Genomic DNA, 20022 nt, shown 5'->3' on the forward strand with positions numbered 1-20022 from the left:
ATTCTGTAACGCTATCTACGCGCGTAGCCAGCAGTTTTTTTGGAGAGGGCACGCCGGCCCTGGCTTGAGCGCTTGCAAAAAAAGAAAAAGAAGGCTTTTAAAGCCGCGCTCATGTGAGGAAGCCGGTGCTCTTGAACGCGACAGTTCACACTTGTAACGTTCCAGCTTGAAGTAAGCAGCCGCCACAGTGTTACGCTGAAAAAGGAAAGGGTTGAGAGATTTATATGTGTGTGTGTGTGGGGGGGGGGGGGGGGGGGGGGCAGAGGTAATTGTCTGTTATCTGTGCTGCTCCGAGTTTTTTTTTTTTTTTTCGTACATTTCGCGCAGGGTTTTCTTGCTCTACTTTACTAACACAAGCGATCGTCTAAGTGCTGCACAGGGGCAGGGGTGTGGTTTGTTCTCGTACATTTCTTTTACACGGTAACCTTCACCTGCGGAGTTGAGTTCAATATAGAGGAGGAGCATCTCCCAGTATGGCATGCGTTGTCTTTGCGAGCCGCCGGCCATTTTTGAAGCTCATCTGACTCTCGGCTACGCTGCAGTTTATACGTTGCTGTAATAGGCACACGGCGGTAAGGTCAGTGCGTTACGCGCCACCTGTTTGTTGTGTTGGTTCTTCGTTTGTGCTGGCACATCATCAGCTCACTTGCATTGCATTAAACAACGTACTTAAGTACTTTGGAGTAATCATCAGCCCGAAAATTGAAGGACGCATGCCTTGGGATGTTGAACCTTCACCGCGCAGAACGGTATACACCACCGGAGACTATTTGACACCGCTCAGTTTCTGCTGAACGCCCTTCCGAGCAGCAGAGTTCCGAGGAATATCATGCTTCTCTCTCTATCTCGCAATGTAACGTGTAGTCATGGAGCCGTGCGAATAAGTACTGAAAGGCGTAACCCCCACTCTTCTTCCATTTCACGGAAATAGGCCGTTGTTCCGCTCCATTTTCGCATCGTTAGCCGTCCCGGGATGCGTAATACTGTCACGCACAGAGAGGCCTGTACAGCGAGCGGGGCGGGGGGACTGCTTATACGTGAGGTGTACAACTGTCTATTCGTTCGGCGTTGTACTTTATATTGGCATTGGGCGAAGCGAATGCCGTAACATTGGTCCCGTGTTTCACTTTAGTAGGTGGACATTACTATGCGAAAGCTGTTTCACGAAACAATCGCGCGCACTCTATTCGTTGGGGCTCATTAATGGACATTCTCGTGAATGTCCATCAAAGCGGCAAAAAAGAGAGCAACGATTTTTTTATGTCACGGTACACTTCCAATGAAGTATTGTTAAAGCAGCGTCTTGTGTCCACTTCGTGGCTTGTGTCGTTTTCGCGCGATGCTTCGTTCTTCTCGTAGCAGCTTCGGTCGTCATCTCGGAAAACTAATGCACCCCATGCGTCGAGGATAGCGTATCCCTATCACGGGCGGGCGTTGTGGAGGGCTTCACGCTAATCTGTGCCGCCGACGAGCAACTACTTGGTTTCGCTGCTGTGTGGGTTGCTTGCATATGTTCCCTTTGGCATCCGCAACCAACCGTGGCCCAGCTACTTCTGTGACTGCAGTTCGGACCCTAACACAGGTGAATTCTGTCCTTACGTAAATGCTTGCTGCTGGCTTGAAATGTCTGACTTATATATATCGCTAAATCGAAAACTTGAAGCACGGATGTTTGAGCGTATTTATAAAGTACCAAGGAGAGGGATAGAGTCGGAGGAGAGAGATGGGGTTGGCTGTCGCCGGAGGCCACCTAGCTGTCATTTTTTCTGCGGCTGAAAAAGGCTGCGAGAGGTTGTCTTTTTGGATCATAGCACCAGCGCTAGTACCGGAAGAGGAGCGAGCTAGCCCTGCTTGCTTCTCTCTAATGCCTTCCTATACCTAACACTGCTGCAGAGTTCCGAATGATCGTCTTGCCCGAATAGAGGGCACACTGCTCGCCGCGCGGCCTGGCCGACTTGTAGACGTGTCGCACTCCGTTCGAGACGAATACCGCGTTTGGTACCGCGCCGCCGACTGTGAGCATACAGGAGGTGGTGCGCCGGTCACGTTAACATGGCGACGTGCTAGCTGCTGCGCCAAATGGACGAGCGCGCACGTCATCGTCCAGTGCGTTGCCATCGTCGCCCCTTCGTGGCCACTGAGGGTTATCAAATATTCACGAGCTCCGGACTGCGCGCCTGAATTGATGCCGCGGGCTGTGCGGTATCCCGCAGGAAAGGAAACGTCGCAGTGGAGAGAAGCCACGCTGTAACGTATATGGACATGTAGTATATATGTAAATATAAGCATACGCAATCCCTGGCGTTTGCACTGATGCATGCCGGTACTGCTTTATACGCAAACATGTGTCTATAGTAGCATGCAGCAATGTGGACGTTGCAGCTAACATGAGCTGATCAGACGCTGGATTCTCAGCATGGTTGAATCGTATACGAAGTTTCGTAGTCAAATGTCCAGACTGTTAGACACACGCGCATGGTGTGTATACGTTGCGTGCCGCGATGTGAAGCTCGTACCGCTGGCGCGAGCTGACCATGTGACACGCGGGGTCGAACCAGTTGACAGCTGTTCGAACGCGTGCATATACTTCGTTATTAATTCGTCGGTGCATATAGCTGTTTAACGTTGACACAGGTGTTGATTGCGAATCTGCAAACTTCCTGCTCCGACATGAAAGCCCAAAAGGCGTTGGTCAAACGAGCAATGGCGGCAGCGGAAGCCACTGGGGTCCCGTACTAGGGACTCCACCTAGTGTATGTGAGGTGAAGGGCACTAAGACTGACCCCAGAGTAGCCTCCACGTAGCTCTCTTTTTAATAAACGTTTTCACCACCACCACCCTCATTGCTTCACGGTTTTAGTGAGGCCGCAATTGTAACGTGACAAGGAACAGCGCTGTAGATGAAAAAAAAAAAAAAGAAAGAGAGAGAGAGAGAGAGAGAAAATAAAGCAAGCAAATTTGCTAGCCAGTTACCATTATGCAGCACGAAGGGTAAATCGTTTTTGGTTGGCAATATGATATCGGTTATTCATTATTACTTGTATTCTTCTCTGGCAAAACTCACGTGACGTCACTGTACTGTAAAGCGTGACGTCACTGTGTTCGGACCACTCGGCGTGTTGCACTGCATGCGGTGGCCTCATGCGCGTGACTTCATGTGCTGACCAATCAACGTTTTCGTGTTGCGGTGACACCAACGCCGGAGTAAAGGTAATTGCATGCCCTTAGCAGCTGTCACTGCAGCGAAAGAAAAGCGAAGGACTGATGAATGGAATAAAACTGTGTGCATTCACACGCGACGCGAAGTTCTGGTGCCTGATTCACCTGAAAAATCATTCACCTGGGTTCGACATTAGCCTAGCTGCGGCGCGTTTGGCAGACATGATCAGTGAACCGCGTGGTGCACCATTACACTGCCCTACAGGTCCTGTCCTATAGGTCTGGTACTATAGGTCTGTCCTATACTGTCCTATAGGTCTGGTTGTGAGCACTGCAAAACCTATTTTGACGTACTATACGTACCGCATTGTAGGGAGGCTATATCGATCGTAGGCGTGTGTATGTGTGTGCCGCCTGCTGTCTGTGGCGCCGGTGTGCGCCATTGTTTCCGTCGCCTCTTCTGTTCCGGCGGCTGTGTTCCCGCTTTGTGCGGTTCCGGCCTTTGTTCCCGTCCCTGCTGCCTTCGCACCGGGGGTTGCCTCGTTCGTCGCCGCTCAGCTTTTTTTAACCATTCACAAAGAGACCTTATCCTTGGGCGTTGTTGAAATGCGCTGTGTCGTCGGGCCTTGATTCGCCTCTTTCATCGGTCCAGGTTCTTTTTTTTTTATTTTTTTTTTATTTCCCCGGAGCGTATACGCGTGGCTCTCGATTGTTCTCATGAAAGGAGGCGAGACGGTAGTCTCGTCGCTTGCGCAGAAAGCTGGCACTTCCTTCTTTCGTGTTTTGTTTCTAGGTAGCACTTGCCTATTGGACATGTATTTTGGTGACTGACACCTGTCTAAACGTATGGCGACGAAGGGCAGCGAAACGCATGTCTACCCTTTGGACGGAGGTCGACGCACGGCTCGCTTATGCTGCCTTACCTTTATTTTTATTCCTTTTTTCAGCAGCTTTGGTAATCGGTGTACGCTTACGTCCCGGATGATATATCTCTCGGGCTGCTGCCTTTAAAGAAGTGCGCCGTCTGTCGATAACGCCTCCTTAACAAGCTATGTGAATGTTAATGATAGTACCGACTAATCGGGGCGTGAATTCGGTTAACTCTGGGACGACTATGGGCATGGGCAGGATATGTGCATAGCCAGCACATAACAGGGCATGAGTATGGCCTGCACATAACCGGCCACGGCGTCCTGTGAGCCGAAAGGCGTGTCAGTCAATCACAAATACATTTTTATAGCGATTTTTTAAGACGCAGATACAATATAGGAGACTACACAGAACCCCCGCTCGGGTCTCCTACGTGTCTGCGTCTTATGAAACCTCAGAAAAATTGAAGTCAGCAAGGCAGTGCTAACTCGCTTAACTTAATGCGTTAACGAAAGATCAAAATCGTTGCGAATTCTGCACCTGGTAAGGTATGTTAGCGTCTTCAGCCCGACCACTGCAGTGCAAAGGCCTCTCATATATCTCGCCAATAAATCCTTTTCTATGCCAACTGCGTCCACATAATCCGTGCATACTTCCTAACCTCATCCGCCCGCTTAACTTTCTGACGTCCCGTGCTACGCTTGCCTTCCCATGTGATCCAGTCAGTTACCTTTAGCGACCATCGGTTATTGCATGCCATTTGCATTACATATGTAGCCCATTTCTTCTTGATTTCGACTAGAACATCATTGAATTGCGTTTGTTCCCAGGCCCACTCGGCAGCCTTCTCGTCTCCTAACGTGACTACGACACGCCACGCTAACGTGCTGGAGTGCGCTTGTTATGCACCATTAATTTTACTAAGTTCTCTAATAAAATATACTTTTCGATACCGCTGGTAGGAATATCTTTGTCCCAAGGAGAGGTTGCAGATGGACCTTATAGCTGGGCAAAACATGGCATGAAAGCATTATACAGGCTATTATAAGTAAGATGGAAAGTTTACGTTAATTCAATTGAAAGCGGACCGGAAGACATTCTTGCCAAGATGTAGCAAGAGGCTGAATACAAAATGAGACTCCTGGAAGCAGCTGAAAAAGGGGGCGATTTCCGAACTGCCGAGTAGCCAGGTCACCAGCTTCGGAAGTGCATGCTTACTGGCGAGGAATCTCGCGCAGTGACTGTCTCCGCAAGAAACTGGCTCAGTGGTTCTGCGTACGTTCATTATTTTCGCATGAAAGGCGATGCCAACAGACCTTTGTATTGTGCTCAACAACACATATGTGAACACCTTTCCTCGATGGTTCATTTTCTACATGAGTTTCTTCTGCTGCAGCGATGTCTTAAGGTCGATTGGTTCGTTTTTAAGGACGTGGCCGCATTCCATGGGTGCGAAACAAAAATAAGGAAAACAAGATCTCTAAATGACGGGGGAAAAAAAAAGTAATAACAGTAAAACAGAACCAAAGAAAACGGGGAAAGAGATAGAGAGCGACAAAGAAAGCAGGAAAAAACTAAATGTGCTTTGCCACTGTGCGTTAAAGAACCTCAGCTGGCCGAATTTTTATCTTGAACCTTCAACTATAGAGCGTTTCTGATAGCTTGCAGAGTTGTTTTTCACACGCAAAAATTAATGAGCAGGTGACCAGTAATTATGGCTCTTGAACGTGAAAATTGATGCGAAAGCGAGTCGCCTTTTGCATTGCTCGCCTGGCTGACTGCTGCATACAGCGTCCTCGTTGTTCCAGGGTTGTGTTTATATATATATATATATATATTGTCACGTACACGGTGACTAAGGATACCAATGATAGCAGGGGGTAGCCCAGACACAAGAACACAGCAGCACAGACGCAAACGTGTAAGCGACACTTTGTCGTCCTCTTCAACTTCGTCCTCCTTTTTCACCTCAGTCATGCGCCACCTGGCAACGCTAGGTGGCATTACTTCCCCTTCCGGAAAAAAATGAGAAGGGCCGGTAAAAATGGTGTGAAAAGCAAGAGAGTGGTCACAGCGGGTGGCCATACGCTATCGGTGGTAGTACGGCTTCAGTCGCACAATGTGCACAATGTCCGAGCTGTGCTTTCGACGTTTTGGTTGTGTGGCACCGTCTGGGATAACTTCATAACTAAGGTCACTCACACGGCGCAACACTTTGTACGGCCCGAAGTAGCGGGAAAGGAGTTTCTCTGACAAGCCTGGACGGCGAACTGGTGTCCATACCCAGACTTGATCTCCAGGCTTGTAGTCAACCTGGCGGTGCCGGAGGTTGTAACGGTGCGCGTCAGTGGTCTGCTGCTGCCCAATGTGCACACGGGCGAGCTGGCGGGCTTCCTCAGCGCGGATGGCATATTGCTGGGCATCTGAGGATAGCTGGTCATCATCTGGGCACGGGAGCATGGAATCGAGCATGCTCTGAACTTCGCGTCCGTAAACAAGTCGAAATGGTGTGAAGCGCGTTGTCTCTTGTAAGGCTGTATTATACGCAAATGTAACGTACGGCAGCACCTCGTCCCAGGTCTTGTGCTGCACATCGACGTACATTGCCAACATGTCCGCAATCGTCTTGTTCAATCTTTCTGTAAGGCCATTGCTTTGTGGATGGTACGCTGTGGTTTTGCGATGGGTCGTGCAACTCAGCTCAAATATGCGGTCGATCAGCTGTGATGTGAAAGCTGTCCCTCTGTCGGTAATGACGTAGGAAGGGGCGCCATGCCGCAAGACTATGTTGTGCATGAAAAACTCTGCTACTTCGGAAGCTGTGGCATGAGGGATTGCCTTTGTCTCAGCGTATCGAGTCAGGTAGTCAGTAGCGACTACTATCCATTCGTTTCCGGCCTGCGACAAAGGGAAAGGGCCAAGGAGATCCATTCCAATTTGGTCGAACGGAATGCGGGGTACTTTAACGGGCTTGAGAAATCCGGCAGGCTTCTGGGGCGGTGTTTTACGGCGCTGGCATTCGCGACAGCTTCGTACATAGCGTTTCACTGCTGCGGAAAGTCCTGGCCAGTAATACATGTTGCGGACGCGAGCAAGCGTCCGTGAGTAACCCAAATGACCAGACGTTGGTTCATCATGGCAAGCAAGGAGAATATCCTCACGGAGCTCGCATGGCACTACCAGAAGGTAAGTTCTGTCTTGGCTCTGGGAGTTTCTTTTATACAATACGCCTTGCCGTATGCAGAAGGAACCAAGGTGCCGAGATAGGTGTCGAGGCAGAATCGTATCACGCCCTTCCAGATAATCGATGAGTGGAAGGATGTCTGGATCAGCTCTTTGTCGATCCCTGAGCTCAGATGCGCTGAGGGCTCCTAGAAAACCGCTATCGTCATCGGCTGTAGTATCGCCAGTGTCAACGGGTGCTCGTGACAGCGTGTCGGCGTCTTCGTGTTTGCGGCCGGACTTGTAAACAATGGTTATGTCAAACTCCTGAAGACGTAAACTCCAGCGTGCAAGTCGTCCAGATGGGTCTCGCAGATTTGCCAGCCAGCACAAACAATGATGGTCGGTGACGACTTTAAATGGCCGGCCGTAAAGATAGGGACGAAACTTCATAGTAGCCCATACGACCGCCAGGCATTCCTTTTCTGAGGTGGAATAGTTCATTTCGGCACGAGAGAGAGTGCGGCTGGCATAGGCTATTACTCGCTCAAACCCGTCTTGATGCTGAACAAGGACCGCGCCAAGACCGATACTACTGGCGTCAGTGTGTATCTCAGTGTCAGCCGCTTCATCGAAGTGCGCCAGAACAGGGGATGTTTGAAGGCGCTCACGAAGCAAAGAGAAGGCCATCTGCTGCTCAGAGTTCCACACAAAGGAGGTGTCCTTCCTTGTAAGGCGCGTCAGAGGTTCTGCGATCTGAGAAAAGTCCGCAATGAAACGCCGATAATATGCGCACAGGCCGAGGAAGCGCTGAACAGCCTTCTTATTAGCTGGAACGGGAAATCGTGCGACGGCAGCAGTCTTATCGGGATCCGGGCGCACCCCATCAGCGCTTACAACATGGCCGAGGAACTTGAGTTCTGTATACCCGAAGTGGCATTTCTGGGGCTTCAGCGTGAGATCAGCAGAACGGAGGGCTTCCAGGACAGCTCGAAGGCGTTCGAGGTGTTGATCAAATGTTTCGGAAAAAACAACTACATCGTCCAAGTACACAAGACAGATCTGCCACTTGAGGCCAGTGAGGACGGTGTCCATCATCCTTTGGAATGTAGCTGGGGCAGAGCACAATCCAAATGGAAGTACTTTGAATTCATATAGGCCATCTGGAGTGACAAATGCGGTTTTTTCTCGGTCTCTTTCGTCTACTTCGATTTGCCAATAGCCGCTTTTTAAATCAATAGATGAAAAATACTTCGCACGTCGCAATCTGTCCAGTGAGTCATCGATGCGCGGCAACGGGTATACATCTTTCTTTGTCACATTATTCAATTTTCGATAGTCGACGCAAAATCGAAGAGTGCCGTCTTTCTTTTTGACAAGGACAACTGGTGAAGACCACGGACTTTGTGAAGGCTGCACAACACCATCATCCAGCATCTCCTGAACTTGCGTCTGGATCACTTCTCGTTCTTTGGCAGACACACGATAAGGCTGCTGTCGTATTGGGCGAGCGTCGTCATAAGTAATGATGCGATGCTGTGTAATGGGCGTTTGACGAACCTTCGAGGAAGAAGCAAAGCAGTGCTTGAAGTCTAGCAGCAGTTGCTCTAAAGCCCGCCGTTTCTCCTTTGACAAGTGACAGTTAATGTCGATGTTGTCAAGAGATGGCTCGTTAGTTTCTACTGCCGTGGATGCAAAACAGACCGGATCGTGCGCAACATGGTCAGCAAAAGCGATAGCAGTCCCCGGGAACAAGTGTCGGTACTCATTAGAAAAATTTGTGACAAGGAGTGCAGCCCGGCCATTGTGAAACGACAATAAACTTCGAGGAGCGCAAATGCCATGAGCAAGCAGGAGTGTATGGTTCGCCTCCGCTACAGCATCACCGGTACGGAAATCGTCACAGGTAACTTCCACAAGAGCACTGCTTCGCGGCGGCAGCGAGACGCTCTCAGCGGAAACACGAAGTGCGTTATTGCAAGGACTGCTACTATCTTGTTCGGTAGACTGTCCCATCGAAAACGTGACGAGTCTATTTCGCAGGTCGATAACTGCTCCGTACTCCCGCAGAAAGTCGATGCCGAGGATAAGGTCACGGGAGCAGCCACTTAAAACAACGCAACTAACGACGAACGTACGTCCGTTAATCTGAATGCGAGCCGTGCACATCCCCTTTGGAGTAACTATATGACCGCCGGCGGTTCGAAGGCACACACCTGGCCAAGCAGTGAGCACCTTCTTCAAAACAGTCGCCATGCGACCACTCAAAATTGAATAATCGGCACCGGTGTCCACTAAAGCATTGACCGTAGTGCGACCGTCTAAAATAACCGGAAGGTCCAGAGAAACGCTTTTTGCTTCCCTAGGTGACGGTACCAGCAGCTCGCGGTCGGATCGAAGCGGCGGCGACGGGAGGTCTTCAACGCAGCGACTACCAGCGGCCTCGCCCCCGAAGGTCGCTGTTTTCAGTTTTCCCGACCAGGGCTAGACGAGCGGCCTTGGTCCTCTCGCGAGGAACCGTGAGTGAACGAGGAGGAGCGCCTTGGCGAAGGGGAGCGGGGCTGACGCTGCGAACGAGATGAACGCTGCTCCGCCAGGTACTCCTCAATAACTCGGGGCCGTTGACCAAACCGGGGAGGAGGCGAGTCGATGCGGAAGCCGTGGAGACCGAGGCGTCGATACGGACAATCCCGGTAGAGATGTCCTGGTTCACCGCAGTGGAAGCAAAGCGGACGGCGGTCAGGCGTGCGCCAAATGTCGGCTTTGCGTCGGGGCAGCGGGCGATTGTCGAAGTTCTGCACTGGCTGCACCGAGGGCAGCGGAACTGTAGGTGACGCGAGAATGGGCGGTGGTGAAGGGGGAGCCTGACTCTGCAGAACTTCCGCATATGTGGGACGATTGTCGGTCCCCGACAGCAATGGCGGGCTCGAAACTACAGGCGAAAGAGGGCTCTTGAGTGCCTGCCGCACCTCCTCCCGCACTATAGCAGAAACGGAAGATGGCGATTGCTGCAGAGGGCTCCAGAACTTGCTTAGTTCTTCGCGCACGACGCTGCGAATCAGTTCGCGCAATGCATCGGGATGCCGCTCTGAAGATGCAAATGATTCCGCGGTTGTGCGTGTATGAAAAGGTCGGTCATAAGCCACGGCACGTTGGTGTAGCACCTTTTCCATTGTGGTGGCCTCCGCAAGGAATCCGTTTACAGTCGAGGGTGGGTTTCGCACAAGGCCTGCGAACAACTGCTCTTTCAAACCCTGCATCAAGTGCCTGACCTTTTTGTCCTCGGACATGGCGGGATCGGCTCGCCTGAAGAGGCGCGTCATGTCCTCGACGTATGCTCGGACACTCTCATTCGGCCTTTGGATGCGAGAGTGAATGGCACGTTCTGCATGCTCGCGACGATCTGCGCTAGTGTAAGCCTCGAGCAGTTGACGACGGAATTCCCGCCACGAAGTTAAAGCTTGCTCTCGGTTCTCGTACCAGATACGGGCGCCGTCCTCAAGGCTGAAGTAGACGTTCCTTAGTTTGGCAGCATCGTCCCACTGGTTGAATGCAGCGACACGTTCAAACTGAAGGAACCAATCCTCCACATCCTCAAAGAGGTCCCCATGGAAAGTCTTCGGTACCCGAGGGGCCTGCAAGGTGTAGTTACAGGCCGGTGCGAGGCCCGTCACCTGCTGCGCAGGAGCACTAGATGTCATGGCGGCGGGTGCTGGCTGAAACTCCGGAGACAGTCCCTGGAGCCGTCGACTGGAGCGATGCACGGGGGTGTCCAATGGTACAGGGCTGGCGCGACGTCTTGTAGATGGAGATTCTTGCATAGGCGATCGTTTTACCCAGCAGCTCCACCAGAATGTCACGTACACGGTGACTAAGGATACCAATGATAGCAGGGGGTAGCCCAGACGCAAGAACACAGCAGCACAGACGCAAACGTGTAAGCGACACTTTGTCGTCCTCTTCAACTTCGTCCTCCTTTTTCACCTCAGTCATGCGCCACCTGGCAACGCTAGGTGGCAATATATATATATATATATATATATATATATATATATATATATATATATATATATATATATATATATATATATCTACCTTCGTCATGCTCTGCAGGTACGCGACGATGCGCGATCCCTGTTCATCGCTGCGCGGTAAGCTGTACGAGCTGGACCAACGAAGCTCGCTTGGAGCGTCCATCCATGGCATGCCATGTGGTGGTGATGGTCATACCGAGCAGCGGACGCGTTCCAGAGCGAAGCGAGATCTCCGTAATCATCCATCAAGAACTGGAGCGCGGCCGCGCGTCGACTCTTCTCCGAATTGCGCGTTGCGATGGAGCTCGCTTCTTGTTTTCCTTCTCCTCCTCCTCCTCCGCCGCCTGGAATCTTTTATTATCCTCCTGAGTGTTGTGGCCGCTGTGGCGGAGGTTGAGTGAACTGTTCGTGCGCGAAACGCTGCTTCGCACCTCATTTATAACGCTGGGCCTTGGGAACGAGAAAATGCGAAATGCCGAGTAACGAACACTTCGGTAGCAACGTTCATCGCACTTTCGCTTGACCGTGTATACCCATCCATCGTTACCAGCCCCCTCTCTCTCTCTCTTTCTCTCTCTGTCAGTTCGTGTTCTGCGCACAGTCTAGCTCGCATTTGCTGTTCTGTTTATGTTAATTCCTTCTCTTTTCGCGTGTACGACATCTGTAAGCATGTTTTTTGGCAACGGGACGTCTGCGTTTACAACGCTCTTGTATATAGTGCTGCTACGTTTGCAAAGACGCGCAGATAGCTTAAGGCGAAAAATACCATTTTACGAGCTTCTTCTCGCTTCTCGAGCCATAACATGTTTTCGTGAGAGTTTTTCTGTTTTTATGCGTTTTGATGAGTTAGAGTTAGCATTTACGGTGGTACGCCTTAGCTTTTCGTTGTATCGAAGCGGTCTTTCGCGTTCCTTTCCCCGGGGTTATCGATTTTTGTTTAATTTTACTCCTGTCTGCGAACCATCCGAGAGCGCTTTTGCGGGCAAACAGAAATGATCCTTTAGAGCTGTCGAGGCGTACACGCACACACGTATGGCCATGCGCAAAAGACGTCGACGCGCCGGTTTATTGGCTTTCAGCTTTGCGCCGGCAAACGTGACTCGCACACCAACAACAAATCTGACAAGGTTAAAACGCGCGGAATAAATGAAACGGGGAAAGGCCTTGGGACGGAAAATAAACCGAGCTTGAAACGAGCTAAACCAGAACGGCAGCTATGCTCGCATAGAGCGAATGGGCAAAACATTTCAACTGCAGAAATAAAAAGAAAAGTAAAGGAAGCATCCATATACCAGGCGGCAGGTGTTCAACCGAACCGTGTGGATAAAATTCCATCGGGTCTCTGGCGGCGCCGGGCAGTTTGGCAGCTGTGATATGGACGCAGCTGAGTGTCAAAGTAAAGCGGGATAAAATGAGCCCGGCGACAGGAATTTGTGTCGTGATGCGAGGGACGGGCGCTGATTACGTTTTCCTCGGTGCATTTCAATGGACCATCCTGTCGCTAGTGTGCGTAGCGACGCCGTGTTCCTCTGAGTGGCTCCCAATGTTTATTTTCGGCGTTTGGTAAATAGCCCGTAAGGCAGGATGTTTACCAAACACGTATCCGAACGTAACTGATATCCCTGGCGGAATGTGTCGGAAAAGAGATGTCGAAATGTTACCGGGAACACACCGGTGTCGAGAGATGCATATCTGGCGCAGTGAATATTCCTGTATGAGAAACTGCCGGGTCTCAGCAAGGATTTTTCGTAATGTAAGGTTGATTTATAATCTATTTAGCGGGATGCGCTGGTTGTAATGAAGGTCTGAACGCGGTCCCGCCTGCCTGCGTTTAAAAAGAAATGTGACATACTCTTCGTGGCGAGCAGTATTTCTATGCCAAGCGCGCTCTGCTGCGCGCATGGGATTATCATTGTTTCTTTTTCTGTTTATGCTTTAAAAGCGAAACGCAAGACGGCGGATGCATATTGTCAGCTCAGACACAGGTATAAAACTGTTACATGGACGTATTTATTGTCGTGTTGTTCACTTGGTTTGAAGCTAAATAATGTGTCAAGAATCTCATTGTTTGCCATTCAACCGTCGAGTTAGGCCTGACTCGTGTTGAGCATGGACGAAACACTATACGATGAGGCGTCGCTGCATTTGGGTCAGTGATTGAATTGCTGGGTAATGTATATAGTTTGAAGAGGCTTAATAGAAACTGCCTTTTGGAGCCTAGCTGCGCATACAAGGTCGGTAATTGTCTAGAGCTTTAAACTAGAACTTTGAAAATTGCACATGCGTGTTCATTACTAGTTTGTCGCGCGCTTTCTATAGGTTAAAACTACCTAGTTTTCTTTGGTGTGCAGCATTAGGGCCATTTTTTTTAACCTACACCACCTACACCAGTGCAACAAAAATACATTGTAGGTGTAGGAGATTTGCTACGCTGATATAGCTGATGCAGTTTAAACAAATGGCCCTATTATTTACGGTGCTTATAAATATCTGCAGAAACAGCTTTCCTAAAATGAACGCCGCCATGGCACGGGCAACATGATGTTTACACTAACATGCCAATCATGCACATGATGGCCATAGAGAACGTGCCGCGCTGGATCTTGGCGAGACCCCTGCAGCAAATGTGAATACCTTCTTCGCATCGGCCAGGCTCACGTTCGGCCTTGGCTTACACGCACCGTTATGGATCAGAGATTCAGGCCGCAAAGCATGGAGAGCCAGCTATTTGTAGATGCGTGGCAGTTTTGGTTCTTCGCCGGAAATAAAAACCTCAATTTTTTTTCTGTAACCATTCATGTAATATATGTCGCCGAGTATGTTGCCTTCGAATTGCTGCTGGTGCCGCTGATCTCCTGGCTTCAAATTTTTTTTGAAGGGGGTATGTGCGTCACAAGGGTGTGAGTAGAAAATGCAAATGCCAGTTTTGAAATTGTTGCCTTCGACAAAGGCAAGAAGATAAATAAGACAAAGGAGAGAAAAAAAAAAGAAGATTTGTCTGCGTGTGTGGCGTTCGTGCTTTCGTATTTGTGAACCATTTAGTCATGTCTTAACCAGAGGTGGGCATTTGACCTCAAAAAGTGCAACCTCACCTCAACCTCAATAAAAATTTCCTGGCCTCACTCAACCTCAACCTCACGCTTTGAGGTTGAGGTTTGACCAGGTGACCTCACCTCAATTTTTCTGATGCCACCACCGACCTCACTCAACCTCACCTCAAACTCAAACTGTGAGTTTGAGGTCGGTCGCTCGACCTCAAAAAAAAAAAAAAAAAAAAATAAAAGTTTTTTCACTTGAGAACACTAACTATAAAACGTCATGGCACAAGTCCTGTGCGGTGACACGCCAAAATGACGACATAAATTTTAAACAACATTGAATATGGTTAGGGTTACTTGTAAAGTAAAAAAAAAATAAATGAACATTTGCCAGCGGGGCTACTGATTTATAGCAGGCTGACCTAATAACGGCGGTATAATTGGTCAGTTTCAACTTTTCAAATTTTATTTTTATTTGTTTTAATAGGGTGACTTTTGACCTAATTCCCGCTGCAATGCTTATGTGTCCTTGGTGCTGCTGGATGCGAACTCCCGAAGGTCTGCAGTGAAACGTCGCACATATCTGTGACCGTCAAATAGTGTTTCCTCATGACAAGCAAGTCATAATTTCTTGGTGAAGACATTTTCCTGCGATTTGAAATCGAATCGGATGACAAAATCACAAACAATCTAATGTTTCTTCAGTGTAACGTCTCTGTTACAAAAAAAAAAAAAAGTAGATCGACCACTTGCGTAATATGGAAGTTGTAGTACCATAACATTCTTTTCTCAAACTGACTTCTGACGTGGGGCTTATCGCAAGTGGCGGACAGGACAAAATGTTGCCATATGTAGAGACGCTTAGTTACGAAAAGTTAAAGCGTGCTTGACTTTTGACATTGCGCTACTTTCGATAATCCTGACGAGTGGGTTGTGCTGTATAGAACAAACGCCGTGACAAATTATTGGAAAGATTACCTTCCCTTATAGTTATAATAACTAACGGTGAATTTGCAGCCCCAAAACATTGCTTTTATCATTGATGTAAGTTAAAGAAATAATACGTTGGATTAGGGATAATTCGCACATTACCTTGAGATGCCGAGAGAAGCTGAAAAGCTAGTTTCCTTGTCCACACAGTTTCTTGTCGCAGTGAATGCATTCCAAGTTTACAGTGCTTTTCGTTTCTTTTGCGTGGCTATTGTAACGGAAATGGCCTTCGATGTATTCGTCAATTCGACAACTGCGCGCGCACACATCATCGTCGGTATATTTAGATTTTTTCGCTATATCTGCCATAGCCACACCTGCCATAACCGCAACCATGTCATACACCCTCGACGCCGAACGCAACAATGCGATAGACCTCGAAGAAGGGCAGACCTCAGCTGGAAAGGGCGGATACTTCCGTCATAAATTACAGCAAGTCGCCGACCACGGCATGGCTGCGTGTCTTCGCTTGAAAAAGACGGCCGCGGTAAATGGCGAAGAACACAGCATGTCGTTTAGATGCTGTGTTTCTTTCTTTTTTTTTTTTGCCGATTTCGGGCGGCTCATCGACGCCGTTTGGGGGCGACTTCCAAGCAGACGTTCCAGGAACGATTGGTGTCGATGAGAACGTGGGGCTAAGACACCAGCTTCTAGTCGCGACGAGAGAACCACGCCTACTGGGAGAAGGAAGCGCGAACACTTAACCCATGCTACGGGAGTTTTCGTTTTTCTTCGACTGCACAATATTTGTCAAAAGAGGAAGACTAGCGGGTGGTGAGCAGGGTGGCAACGCGTCTACAGAGAGGAAGAGCAGAGTTTGAACACTGACTAGCGTTTCCCTCCTGCGAAACGATGAGATGCCTGCATGGTCGACAAGCGACAGAAGTCCGCGCAGCCGCCGCGGCGTTCCGAGAAGCGAGAAGGGCCTGTCTTTATATTTCTTTAGACCAACGGGAATACGCCAGTCGGAGGTATAGCGCACAACCAAAAGCTAAAGAAGTAAAAAAAAAAAAAGAAAACAAAAAGTTGTGAGAGGAAGAATCTGAGAATTGTCTTTTCTGATTTTTTTTTTCTTGGGAGGAGGAGGAGGAGGGGGGGGGGGGCGACGACTGGCCGTACCGCAGAAAAGCGGCCGGTTGTGAGTAAACGCGGGTGCACAAACGTGAGCGGGGGCACATGGTAAGTGACCACACAAAACGAAAACAAGAAGTGAGGAAAAATAGGGGTGGTGCAAGTGTACTGAAAAACTAACGAGAAGAGGAGACGCAGATCTTCACTCGCGCATTCACACGCTCGAGCACCGCGCACACAACTCGCTCTCTCGCCCACACTGCCACTGTCCTTGTAACTCTCGGCCCCGTTGACAGAAACGCACTTAAAAATACCTAAAACTCACGAACTCCCAGAGGCGCGCGTATGTGCAGTGGCTTACTTTCCAAGAATTGCCGAGGGGTTCCCGGGTCTGCGCTTTGTCCGCTAGTTGAGATCGGACACCGGCTGCGGAGCCGAAAGAGCAGAAGCCAGCTTACGAACAAAAGGCGCGCCCGCCACTTTGGCTGCAAGCTGTAAAACGGGGAGGGGAGGCCCTCGATAAACAAACATGTAAATGAAAAAGGCGCAAGCTCACGTAGGGTATGAGAATGACTGCAAGCAGTCGTCAGTCACCTGTCTGTTCTTCAATGATTCTTCGAGAAGGGCACATTAAATTTATATTTTTATGTAAGGGTTAATTTAATGTCTAGTGACTAATAATAATAATAATAATAATAATAATAATAATAATAATAATAATAATAATAATAATAATAATAATAATAATAATAATAATAATAATAATAATAATAATAATAATAATAATAATAATAATAATAATAATATAATAATAAAAGAGTGGATTGCACTGATACAACTACGATCTACCGTCCTATTGCTTTCTTTCGTTTTAACTCGTACCATATACAATAGCAAAAGCAGATTTTATTTACTAATATACAGTCTTCGTGGGGTGACTTCTCGTCAAGACATTTATCTCTCGTCTCTTCTGCATCCTTGTTCTTTCCATATGCCTCTCTGAAACCTCCTCTCTCGTGCCATCCTCCCCAAGCAATTCCTTGGTTGCGGAATCTTGCGCTTCCCTCTTTTCTACTATTCTAGCTTTTTCTTTTTTTCCGAGAAGTCGACACACCCACGTAGGTCTGGAAACCCTTCGAGTTTGCGCAGACTTTCTTCACTTCCCAAACTCTCTCGGAATGGTGGCGGGATCTTGTTTCACCTTCGTTCGAGTCTGCAGCCGTCGTCCAACCCCACTCGTTTGCCGCGCTGCGCTTTACGCCCCCCCCCCCCCCCCCCTCCTGTTTTTTCGTGTCGAACGCAAACACATAGACGCAAACTGTTCGTTAAGTGCGCGTTGGTAGCCAAAAGAGTGTACACGGCAGGCATTATGAAATGTGTTTTTCCGGCTATTTTATCGCTGTGGGAAACAATAATTTCGACCTCACAAGCCGACCTCACTAAGTTACGACCTCACTCAACCTCAAACTCACGCATGAGGTTGAGGTCTCATTTGCTGACCTCACTCAAAAATATTTCAGGTGTTGCCGACCTCACCTCAACCTCACCTCACTCCGTGAGGTTGAGGTCATTTTGAGGTTGAGGTTGACCTCATGAGGTCGAAACCTCATGAGGTTGCCCACCTCTGGTCTTAACCACTTCACCATTACGTGCATTCTTAATTGAACGATCTGATGTTCTTTGGTTACCGCTAATCGCCCATTTTACAACGCCGTCTTTGCTATATGTTCACACTTTCTCGCGTATGGCCTCACAGCCGTGCCTTCTGTGCAATTAGTTCTGAACGGAGCAGACCTATTCAGTGTCAATAACATATTACGCTCTGCAAGGAGAATTTGCCGTCTCTCATACTGGCATGTCAGCCTCTCGGCTCTTATTTGCAATATTGAGGGTCATCTACAATCACTTTTTCGCTAGTAGCGATTGCAAGCGCTTTATTGGACATTCCGGTCTATTTATCGCAAATATATGCTCTTTCAAGTACCACCCACGTTATATGCAACGGAAATAAATAGTTGTTTGTAGCACTGCGACAAGTGTTCGATCCAGTCATTTGCGAACACGGCAGTCACTTACACCGCGGATCATCGGCAAGACGGTTGCAACTGACGATGCACACGGCATCGGCACTTCTTTTTTTTTTCTCTCTATTTTTACTCTTTCGATTCCGTGTAACTCACTGACGCTGTAATTTTTTTCTTTCACGCTGCCTTTCCAACGTTGGCTATTTCGACCGATCGAGCGCATGCGTCACACTCTCTTGGAGTGATTTTTAATGAGTGCCGTCACCCTCTTGCGTCGGCGTACTGGGCTCCCGCAGCGTCCGTTTTATTGATTCCGCGCTTAAAATTGCATGGGTTCCGTCCGACGCCCAGTTCTGTCTTTATTTTACCTCTCCTACCCTCCTCCTGCGCATGGTGCAGATATGCGACTGGTTGCTTTCTTCTCTGTGGGCTGATACTGCACTGGAAGATATTGTGCTTTTTGAACGATAGGAGCCAGGTGACGGCGATGACGTTCCTGCGCTGGAAAATAATCGGAATACCCACGTGCACCGTCCTCGTCTGTTTAAAGATGGCAGCTAGATTTCAAAATGTCGTGACTTCGGCGTAGCGAACGATGATGCCGATGAACATCGTGGAAGCTGTTGTGCGTGACCATGCTCCTTCCGGGCTTCGATAACTCGCCTCCCCTGGCAAGCTGATAGGGCCACATGCTGCTGGCAGTAAACAGTGTGTATTGGAAAAACAACTAGAGTAAAAACGTCACGGCAATATCTTATCATCGCCTTTGTGTTTGTAAGGGCCTGTTGTCGCCTGTGCTCATGATGTTCCGCAGATACTCCGATATGTAGTGGCCTACCCGTGGTAACCCATGGTATAACAAAGCGAAAATCTGCTGTCGAAAGCGCGCGAGCGTGTGAGCGGAGAGAATTGAGAGCGTGACATCGGGCGCGCGCCGCAGTACCTTTGAGGGAACAGCTTATGTAGTACAACCTTTGCTGTAGGTACAGGTTTGACCAAAATATTATGGAGCAGGCTTCTAATCTTTGCAGTTTTCTTACGCCTTCCGAAGAATATTTGAGGCTTGTTTGGATCCGTATGCGAGTGCACCAGCGGCATGCGTTTACGTACGTATAAGGTGCCTCTTAATATTCGCTAGATTGCGTGTCGGAAAAGTTTTTTTTTTTTTTTTTTTTTTTTCTGAGGCGTGCTGCGTATTGGTATGGCCTGATACATCACTCCTCTTACCTGGGTGGCTACGTATGCTATTCATTGAACGAGCGACGCATGTGACACAGGGCAGTCGTGGACAGTGGTGATAAATTTGTAAATGGGTTTGGGATCAAGTGCCTTTCACATCTAATTCCATGCTGTCTCGTCAGATTTTTTATAACGCGTGCAAATTGCGCGTGTAGTATATCACTAGGGAAACGAAGTGAGCAGTGAACGGAGCATCAAATTACTCTGAAGAATGAAGACTTGGGCTCGTTGGTTTAGATAATGACAATGATCAATTCACTCTCATTTATTTTTGCACTACATGGTAGAAGGCTATATATGTCATACCTTTTGAGGTCACTGGTCGTCGGTGCGCACTGACGCTTTCCCGGTGGCTGGCACGACCTCCATGCGGGACGACCAGGTTGCACCAACACGTGGCGCTGCTTGGGGTCACTTCCCTGCCCTGGATCATGC

The 20022-nt window shown here is 48.8% G+C and overlaps 1 protein-coding gene across 7 annotated transcripts in view; it reads left to right on the top strand.

Moving 5' to 3' along the window:
* LOC146208515 (uncharacterized) overlaps positions 1-20022 on the top strand; it is a 333102-nt gene that overhangs the window by 9717 nt on the left and 303363 nt on the right. The window contains exon 1 of one of the 7 annotated variants that reach the window (XR_014705032.1): positions 1444-1582. The exons of the other annotated variants lie outside the window; for them this stretch is intronic. The gene's annotated coding sequence lies outside the window, so the exon portion shown is untranslated. Of the gene's footprint in view, positions 1-1443; positions 1583-20022 lie in introns of those variants that run through there. 7 annotated transcript variants of the gene reach the window in all.

The sequence above is a fragment of the Amblyomma maculatum genome, chromosome 1, assembly GCF_055883805.1.
Source record: "Amblyomma maculatum isolate TAMU_Amacu chromosome 1, ASM5588380v1, whole genome shotgun sequence".
Lineage (NCBI taxonomy): Eukaryota > Metazoa > Arthropoda > Arachnida > Ixodida > Ixodidae > Amblyomma > Amblyomma maculatum.